General features: G+C 61.6%; 1 long non-coding RNA gene across 1 annotated transcript; it reads left to right on the top strand.

Annotated features, from left to right (window-relative positions):
- The first annotated feature begins 2,485 nt into the window (after nt 1–2,485).
- LOC124511926 (uncharacterized) lies at nt 2,486–4,489 on the top strand. The gene is made up of 3 exons (XR_006961986.1): nt 2,486–2,516; nt 3,670–3,850; nt 4,061–4,489. It is a non-coding gene; the product is annotated as an uncharacterized LOC124511926 (long non-coding RNA).
- The last annotated feature ends 5,003 nt before the right edge of the window (nt 4,490–9,492 follow it).

Genomic DNA, 9,492 nt, shown 5'->3' with positions numbered 1-9,492 from the left:
CAAAACAAAGTTCCTCTTCTCTCCTGGTGACGTGTCAGTACAGGTGCACCTGTGTCCAATGTCAGTCCGTGTCTCTGGCTGGCTGGCTCTCTGTGTCTTTCTCTCCCTCTCTTTCTGGCCATCTTTCCTGAGGCTTTCTTGCCTGTCACCTGGGTCAGACTGCTGGGAGAGGGTGGGCAGGCTGCCTGGGTTCAGCACCACGGACAGAGGAGCTGATCTGGAAGGCCCTCCGCCCCCAGATTTCATCCCCCGTGCCTCGTCATCACTGCCCACGACTCTGTTCATTCATTTGTTCATACCCTGGGCAGCCTCATCCAGTGCGATGGGGCTGTGGCCACAATAGCAGGAGCTGTGACACCCGTGTGCCCCTGGCTGCATGCACCACATGTGTTAGCTCGTTCAGTCCTCGTAATGGCCTGTGAGGTCAGCAATATTGTGCCTACTTTGCAGATGAGGAAACTGAGATTTGGAGCAAGGAGTGCCCTGTCCAGGGTCCCACAGCTGGAATAAGGAGGGGACAGCAGTCAAATCTGCCCACACAGACACACCGCCCCCCCCACCCCAACAAATTCATGCCTCCCCCTCGCAAAGCTTCAAGGAAGAAGGGGAATGTTGAACAGTTTTAGATACCGCTCACCCACGACCCGACTTTACACTTGGGAATGCTGGGGCCACCTACCCATCAGAGCTACACATTTGTAGAGGAGGCGGGTCTGTCGCTGAACCACCACGGACTATCCCAATGGCCCCGAACCAACCCACAGCCAGCCTGAGGGGAACAGTCAAAGCCCGTGATCAGGTGGAGGGGACAGGCAGGTGGGCTAGCCAAGGGCCCCCGTGTCCCATTGGGTGCCCACTCTCAAGAAGACCCTCCTATCATAATTCTCATGTACTTATAATTCTCATTAATGGTTATTAATGATTGCTGATATTTGCGCAGAGCTTTTCTGCTGGATAGGAGCTCTGGACCGGGTGACTTGGCATTTGCTTATGAGTAAAGCCAGAGGCAGAGGCAACCGGCCTCAAGGGAGGGGAGCCAGTGGCACCGGCAGTCCCCGAGATGAGAAGCAGCCACAAGGACGATGCCGGGAGAGCCTGGCCAGGGCTGGCCAGAGGGCCACTGCCCAAAAGTGCAGGGTCTGGCACTTCCGACTTTGAGAGGCTCTGTACAACCAAACGTGTGCCTCGGGGATTAAAGTTAGGACCTCGGCTATTCTCGTGGCCCCTGTGCTTTCTGCGGCCCCCTCTTTGTGCTCTGACGTTTCTCTTTGAATGTGCTTGCTTGTATCGGCTCAGCCTGGGGCAAGTGAGGCCTCACCCCGTCTGCGTCTGGGTCAGAGGGGCTGTGCTGCATGAGGGTCCGGAGCAGCGTCCATCTCCTGAGTGCCGTGCCCGCTTGCTCCCCACGGCATCCTTAATGGGGTGTCCCCAGCACAGATGAGGAAACAGAGGCTCAGAGAAGAGAGGGGACCCATCTGGGTGCATCCAACTGGGGAGTGTGTGCACCTGGTCTGTCAACTCCAAAGTCCAAGCTGAATGTGGGCACGTCACCCACTCACCTCTGTTTCCTCAGCTGCAGAATGGAGGTGACGAGAACGCCCATCTCACAGAGTCACTGCACGTAGAGCTCGTGAGCATGTGTAAAGCAAGAGCAGAGTGCAGGGAGGGTTGTGAGCAGTTCTGGCCATCCATACTCACGTACACGTCCCCAAGCCCGAAGTTCACAGTGTTCGTGTTTTCCACACGCAATGCATCCTAGTGGTTTTTAAATATTGGTCTTAACGCACAAAGTTAATGTCTCAGACCACAGTTCTAAAAAGTCCTGCTGGTGACAGTGGAAGGGCCCCACCTGGAAGGGGACCCAAGGACAGATCCTGAGATGGGCCAGCCTCCCTCCAAGGTCCTGTCTGCTTGGCCGGGGGGCTTAGCATCTTGTTTTGGGGATGGGGGTCCTCCCTCTCCCTTTGTTCCTTCCCCACAGAAACCTGGCTGGATGGAAGAATCCAGGAGGTTCTAACAGAGAGAAGCATAAGCAAGGAAAAGAGTGATGGGGCAGGGCGGTGGCGCCGGGGCGGGGAGCAGCCTCGGAGAAGCTGTGCAGTCATTTCAGTGCCTGGGCTCGTAGTCATTCCTTTAGGCCCCTGTTAGTGGGGCCACCTTGCCGACACAAGCCATCACTGGAACTGGGATTCAGGCAGCAATTCCTGCTTGGAGGGAGGTACCATAGTGCCCTGCCATATCCCTCGTCCTTGCTGTTTCCATGCATGACCGCTGGCATCCACCTGCCCGTCCCATGGCCGTACCTAGAGCTGGAGCCCACATGGGGGCATGTTTATGGGGCAGCTTGAGCTGTGTGTGTGTGGGTGCTGTGTGCTGAGTGTGGTCAGTGGGTGTGGGTGTGGTCTATCTGTCGGGGTGTGGTCAGTGTAACCACAGCTCCTGTGACATCACCACGACACCTTCCCACCCCCAGCACGTGGCCGAGGCGCCTCTGTGATGGTCCTTCTCCTTCAGCAGTGAGTATGCAGTGGGCACCTACCGTGTGCCAGGCAGGCCCTGAGGTTTCAGCAGTGGATAACCAGACTCAGATGCTCCTCCTGTGGCACTACCACTTTGGGAGCGAGGCGGGGACAGTGCAGTAACCGGGATTAGGGAGGCAGGAGGGTGGTTAAGAGAGGGCTCTCTGCGGAGGTGACATTTGGCAAAGACTTGGAGGAGACGACGGAGGAACCGAGCAGACGTCTGGGAGAAGAGGGCCCCTGGGAGGCGGCACAGCACGTGCAAAGGCCCTGTGCAGAACTAGCCTGACTTTAAAAACAAACCAGAGGAAGGAGGCTGGGACCTCTGGGAGTTTGAGGTTTTCCCTCTGGAGATGGGAGCCACGGAGGGTCTCGGGGGGGGGGGGGGGGAGAGGGGCGTGGTCGGCTTCCCCTCCTCCCACCTCTCTGCCTGCGTCACATCCCTTACTGTTCTTTTCCCGTAATTGTGCGTTTGTTTGTATGGTCGTGTCGAGCCTTTGTCTCTGCCAGCGGGCTGACAGCTCAGGAGGAAGAGGCCACGCCCCACACAGAAAGACTCAGAAGGATGAGGCTTGGGGGGGGGGCCCTTCCCCCGGCTCACACTCTGCAGAGCCACTTCCTCCTCCTGGTGACCGTGGCCCCCAAAGCCCCGAAAGCCAGGGCCCGCCGCCCCTGGGGGGGACCCCTCCCTCCGTCAGGTGTCTGCACCTCGGCTCCCGCTCCCCTCCGGTCCTCTGCCTGCATCTGAAAACTTCATGAACGAGAGAAAGGAGGGAGACGATGGCCAGGGAGGGGGGCGGGGGGGGGGAACCCAGTGTCAAGCCGCTCTCAACTCCGCATTTTCCACGGCATTTAAATGCCCGCGAGCAGATTAACGAGGCCTCGGCAGCGGCGGGCGTCGGCGCCGCTGTATCTGGAGCGCCAGGCTCGGCCGTGTGAATATTGATGGCCGGGCGGGCTGGAGGCGGCCGCGCGGCTTTATCTCGCGGGCCCAGGCTGCCTGGCCCTTATCGGGCCGGCCCGGCTGCACAGCTGCTCCCGCCTGCCCGCGCCGCCCCCGCCGCCTGCTTTGTAATCAGAAGAGAAGAAGTTGCTGTCTTGATATTTCCATTTTTGTCTCTTTTATTGACTTCATTTTCATGGCTTTCAGGGAGTGTTTTCTGTGGTCGCTCACATCTTTCTGCTGCCCCGGCCCCTTGACCGGGCTGCGGGATGAAGACCCGGCGCCCCCTTCTCCAGCCTCGTGGGCTCCGTCCTCTCCCCGGTGCCCCTCCCCCCCAGGTCCCTCCCACGGGGCCACACCCTCCAGGTCCAGGGCCCTGGACGTGCAGGTGCACACCCCTCGCCCCGGTCTCGAGCTCCCAGCAGAGCCCCAGGGAGGAATCGGTCTCAGCAAGCCTTAACTGCAGCCCCTGAGGGACCGCGGGTGTGGGGGGGGGGGGGGGCGGGCCCGTCACAGGTGAGGGACGGGCACTCCGAGCCTCCTTCCCCTCGGCTGCCTCCATGGATGTGGGGGAGACGTGATTATCTCCCCTTCGCAGACGAGGAAGCCGAGGTTCTGAGGGGTTATCAGTCGCCGCCACCTTGCTCCCCGCTGCTGACTCGTGGCAGAGAGGGACTGCCGAGGGTCCGGGCCTGCAAGATGCGTCTGTGCAGGGCACAGAGCCGGCAGGGAGGAAAGACCCGCCACCGGCTGCTGGCCTCCTGGCTCCGTCCGTCCTCTGTGGGGCAGGGTGGTCAGATCCCCGTTGCGACCGTTAGCCAGAGTGTGTGACACAGGGGGCCGAGGGGCCGGGCCTCCCCCGAGAGCCTGGCTGAGTGTCATCAGTGCCCCTGTACTGGGTGGAATAGCATCTCTCCAAAAAATATGTCCCCATCCTGATCCCAGATGTGGGTCATAAATGTGACCGTGTTCAAAAAGAGGTCTTTGCGGATGTGATTAAAGAACCTCAAAGTGACACCAGCCTCAATCCAATGACTAAAGTCTCCGTAAGAGAAAGATGCAGACACAGGGGAGAGGCCATGTGAGGACAGAGGCGGAGGTGGAAGGACACAGCCGCAAACCCAGCGACGCCTGGGCCCCCGGGGGGTGGACGAGGCTGGAAGGACCCTCCCCTGGAGCTTCTGGAGGGGGTGCGTCCCCTCCTGGATCTCAGACTCCAGCCTCCAGAACTGGGAGGAAAGAGATCTCTGTTGTCGAGGTGCCCACCTGTGGCCACCTGTTAGGGCAGCTCTGGGCACTCACACCGTCCCCACGTGACTGAGACCCCGTCCCTGCCCACCCCAAATCTATAGCAGCAAGCCTGGTGCCTGCTCCCACAAAGGTGCTCGGCAAACATTAGTTGAACGAGCAGATTAACCCAAGCGGAGGGCTCAGGCCTGAGCGCCGGGCTGTGCATGGGGAGTGTGGGTGTGTAGGAGCTGGGCTGCCCCTGCGCCCCCTGCAGCCCCGCATCTCCCAGCCCCTTGTGGTTAGGAGGGCACATACCCCCTGGGGCTCCAGCTCCTCTCTGGAGGTGCTGAGGCCGTGGCTCTGGGAGGTCTGAGCAGGGCGGGGGCGGGGGGGGGGGGATGTGCTCCACTTACACTGACGTTTGCACGAGCAGGAAAAAGTCTTGCCGACTGACCTGCTCCGGCGGCAAGCCCGGCCCACCCAGACCAACACGGCGGTGGCCCCCACGGACCGAGGGACTTAGGTGGCCTGTGTTTGCAGGTCACGGCACGAGCCGGTGCTTATGAAGAGTGCGATCACCAGAGGCCACTGCAGCAGGGGGGGTTAGACGTGGCTTTGGATGTTCTAAAAAGAGGAAATCAGAGAATCTGTGTGCTGTTTGGGATATGTTATTTTCTAGAATTCGTGCTAAAGAACAGAAAGGCTGGCAGCTGGTGCGGACCAGTGTGGTTTCTGTCACTAAAGAGAAGGGTCAAAGCCGGAGGCGATGCTGAGGCTTGGTTAAGCCACTGTTCCCACCAGCCACCGCTCCCAGTGGGGGGGCCTCCGATGACAGCCATGGGGGGAGAAGAGAAGCCCCTGGGCTGGGGAGGGACGCCTGGGAGATGGGCCAGACCAAGGTGTCCCTGGGACCAGGGGCATTCCCACGTTAAGCCACTCCCTGCCCAGGGATCTGGGGGTGCCGCCCCCCCCTGCACACGGCTCCCAGGTTCCACACCAGCAGGGCCCTGGCCCCTGGGGGCCAGGACTAAAGGCTCAGCGGAGGTGGGAGCTGGACAGGCCCAAGGACAGCCAGGCCCCTCAGGCCGCTGACGGCAAGGCGCGACGCAGACCCCCGCGGCCCACCAGGCACCTCCAGGACAGAGGACGGTCCCCAGGGCTGCCCACCCCACACAGCACACGGCAGACACTGGTTGCAAGCCAGAGACGCTGAGGTCCAAGACCTGGAGAGATGGGGTCAGCCAGGACACGGCAGGGCCAGCGGGGGCGGCCCTCGTGCCCCTACGTGAAGGCCAGGCCCCTCCAAGGTAGAGGCCATTAGGCGCCACACGCAAAGCCCTAGTTAGTAACAGAAATAAAAGGCCGTGTGCTCCCTGGTAGCGTCCTCGCCGGGGGCCGGGTGTTCAGTTCGGGTCTGTCCAAACTGCTCTTACAGCTCCCCCACCCCATGTCCTCCTAGACCAGCCCCTCTTCCTTCCTGTCCCCCCCCCCCCAAATGTCCCCCACCCGAGACGGCCCCCTCCCTCCAGCCAGGGTGCAGACTCCAGCCTCCAGGTGAATCTCGTGGGATTTGGGGTTTCCTGTTCTTCTAGCTGAACATAAGCTTCCCATGCCCTCAGTCCCAGGAGCCAAACCACACTTCCTCCGCCCTGGGCTAGAGTGGACACCACGGCAGACAGGCCCGCGCCCCAGGCCCCGGGCCCCAGGCTCACCTCGGGTCCGCGGGCCTGATGATTGCGGAGAACCGCTCTGTCTCCCGGGCCACAGCCCAGACCAGGTCCCTGAGGCCACTCCCCTGGGCCAGCCAGACCCCGTCCAGCTGCAGAGCTGCAAACGAAGACATTTCTGTTGTTGCCAGCGGCAGGTTTGCGGTCCTTTGTCATGAGCCTCAGGGCACTCATCCAGTGCGCTGGACCGCCCTCTTAGCACCCTGGGCTCAGACACCTGGGCCCAGGCTGGGCTGTGACGAGGAAGACCCAGGGCTCGGGAGAGGGGAGATGGCAGCAGGGGTCAGCTGGTCTCCCCCTGAGCCCCACCCCACAGGAAGGGGGTCCTACGCCAGTTTGTAGAAGCAAAGGGTACGTGACTTCCGGAAGGACAAGAAACGCCGACTAGCAAAGATTCCTCAGCTAGGACACAAAAAACATTTGCTGTGGGAGAAATAGTAAAAAATAGGACTTCATCAAAAGTAACACCGTCTGCTCTTCCCGAGACTCCGTTAACGAAACGAAACAGCAAGACACAGAGAAAATACGCACAGTACGTACATGTGACTCTTTGCGTTGACAATTCACAAGGAATTCTTGTGGCTCCACAGCAAAAGTACAGACACCCAACGAAACGTGGCCCAAACACTAGACACTTGGGTAAAAGAAGACAGACAGATGGCCAACGACCACGTGCAAAGATGCTCGACATCCCTAGTCGGAGAAATACCAATTCATTGCATATCGCTGCACATCAACTAGAAAGACTCAAATTAAAAAGAGAAAAGAAAAACCTGGGGCACCTGAATGGCTCAAACGGTTGAATGTCCGACTCTTGATGTCGGCTCAGGTCATGATCTCACGGTTCCTGGGATCGAGCCCCAAGTCCGGCCCGGTGCTGACAGCGCGGAGCCTGCCTGGGAATCTCTCCCTCTCTCCGCCCCCCCCCCCCCCGCCCTCTCTCTCTCTCAAAATAAAACTTAAAAAAACAAAAACAAAAATGTCTTGTTAAATTCCAAAAAAAAACAAAAAACCTGACTATCAGATGTTAGCAAGGAAGTGGAACTCGTGGGGACGTAAAATCAGGGCAAGTACCTGAGAAGACAGTTGGGAAATTTCTCATGAAAGTGAACGTACTTGCCATGTGACCGGCGCTTGTGCTCGGGGGCACCTCTCCGAAGGAAGGGAAGACCAGCGGTCTTGCGCACAGACGTCCGCGGTAGCTCAGCCTGTGATAGCGAAAACACCGGGAAGAACCCGGCGTCCACAGGTACAGGTGCTCGCGTGCCGGGAGGACGGCGTGGGGACTCAGGGCACGAGCACGTCCCCGGAGCGTCGTGCCGCCGCGCAGAAGCCGGGCGCAGAACGTGTGTACCGCGTGACCCTGCCGCTGTGCCGAAGGGCCAACACGGTGAAACTCACTTCGTTAGGATAGCGGTCCGGTGGGTGCTTGAACTGGGGGCGGGGAGAAGCGATTTTAGGGGGGTACAAAGCGACGGAAGCGTCCTCTGCCTCGTGTGCAAAGTGGGCGTGTCGGTCCCCACGCCTTGCGCCGCGTGCGTGCGTACGTGCCGCCGTCCGCGAGCTGGCGTTAACAAGGCCCGGGCGGGCGGGAGGAGGCCGACGCTGCTGCGCGCGATGGCCCCGGGCGGCCCCGGCCCTGCGGCGTCCGGCCAACCACGGGCGTTTGCTGCTTGCTCACGTTACTTGTCGGCGGTGACAGGTTGGCTGTGGTCGCTCTCGTTCCCGCTCGCAGAACGAGGCCCTTGGCGCCTCCCGCAGCTGCCGCTCTGTCCCCACACGTTGCACGGGCCACGATGCCAGGGGACCCCGCCCGACGCTGGAGGAAATACTGCCTCTCCAGAAAGCAGGGGCGGGGTGTACCCTTGCCGTAGGGAAGGGCAGGGAGTGCGTCATTGCAGAGGCATCGCCGGCCCCTGGGGAAGCCAGCAAAGGCGGCCCAGGGCCCCGAGCTGGGGCTGGGAGGTCGGGTGATACAGGCGGTCCAGGGGGAGGAAGCGTCCCCTGAGCCAAGCCAAGAGGATGGATGCCAGCGGGCGGTGACAATCGCCACCCTCACCGAGCCTGACCGGCCCCAGCCTGCCCGAGGCACATTTTAACTCCCCAGATCCTCACACGGCCCCGTGGAGTGGAGGAGCGGGAGGTGTAGACAGGCCGTGGGACCTGCCCAAAGGTGTGCAGAGAATGGAAAGTGACCCGGCAGCGGGGTTCCTGTTCCACAGCCGGTCCCTGGGGTGTGGGCAGCAAAGGTGAGCCTGGGGCTCCCTGGGGGCGGCGCGCCAGATTGCCGGGACTCGCCGGGACGCACCTGGGCACGTGACGGCAGCCTAGCCTCTGCCAGCCGAGCGAGCGGCCAGGCCAGCTGGCTGTGTGCCAGGATGCCGGCAGCCGGGTGGGGTTGGTGGGGGGGGGGGGTGGCGGCGGGAGAAGGTGGGGGTTGGGCACCGCTTCCCACCTGTCTCCCCCTCAGGTGGCACCAGTTTTTAGCGCCAGATCTTCACGGCCAGGACGCAAGGGTCCGGGGCTGTGGGATGGGCTCGGCCCGGGTGCAGGGAGCCTTGCCAGGCGGGGAGTCTGCCACGCACAGAGAGCCCAGCGGGGGCACAAGGCCGGCGGGCTGGCAGAGGGCCCTGTCCCTTCTCCCCCGGCGCTGTCCCTGGGGCCCTGTCTCTCCCTGGCACTGTCCCTTCTCCCCCGGACCGCCTGCCTGCTCCGAGGCCCTCTTCTGCCCTCCGACAACTTTGGAAGGTGCAGCACCGGGTCCCCGGTCTCTTCCCGTTCATTTGCGCCTGCTCCCCCAGCCGCTTCTGATACGCCTCCTCTCTGGCCACCAGCTCAGAGCTTTGCTCCGCGGGCCCATCTCGCCCGAAGGTGCCCATCTCCAGCCAGCCGAGGGTGCAGAGTGAGCTCCCCTCCACACCGCTCCACCTGCCCCTCTACCTTAATGGGGTCCAGGCCAGCCTCTTCCCTCCCTGGCCCCACCGGCTCTCCTCCCATCCTCCCCTGACACCGCCCGGTCCCGGCCTCAACAGTGACTCCCCCCCCGAGAGGCCCAGGGGCCCTGCATGCCCTC

This window comes from Lynx rufus, unplaced genomic scaffold, assembly GCF_022079265.1.
Source record: "Lynx rufus isolate CCGP_SWC_20201006 ecotype Redwood Valley unplaced genomic scaffold, mLynRuf1.p SCAF_16, whole genome shotgun sequence".
Taxonomy (NCBI): domain Eukaryota; kingdom Metazoa; phylum Chordata; class Mammalia; order Carnivora; family Felidae; genus Lynx; species Lynx rufus.
Note: the sequence above shows the minus strand (reverse complement) of the source record. Positions and strands in the feature narration are given on the sequence as shown.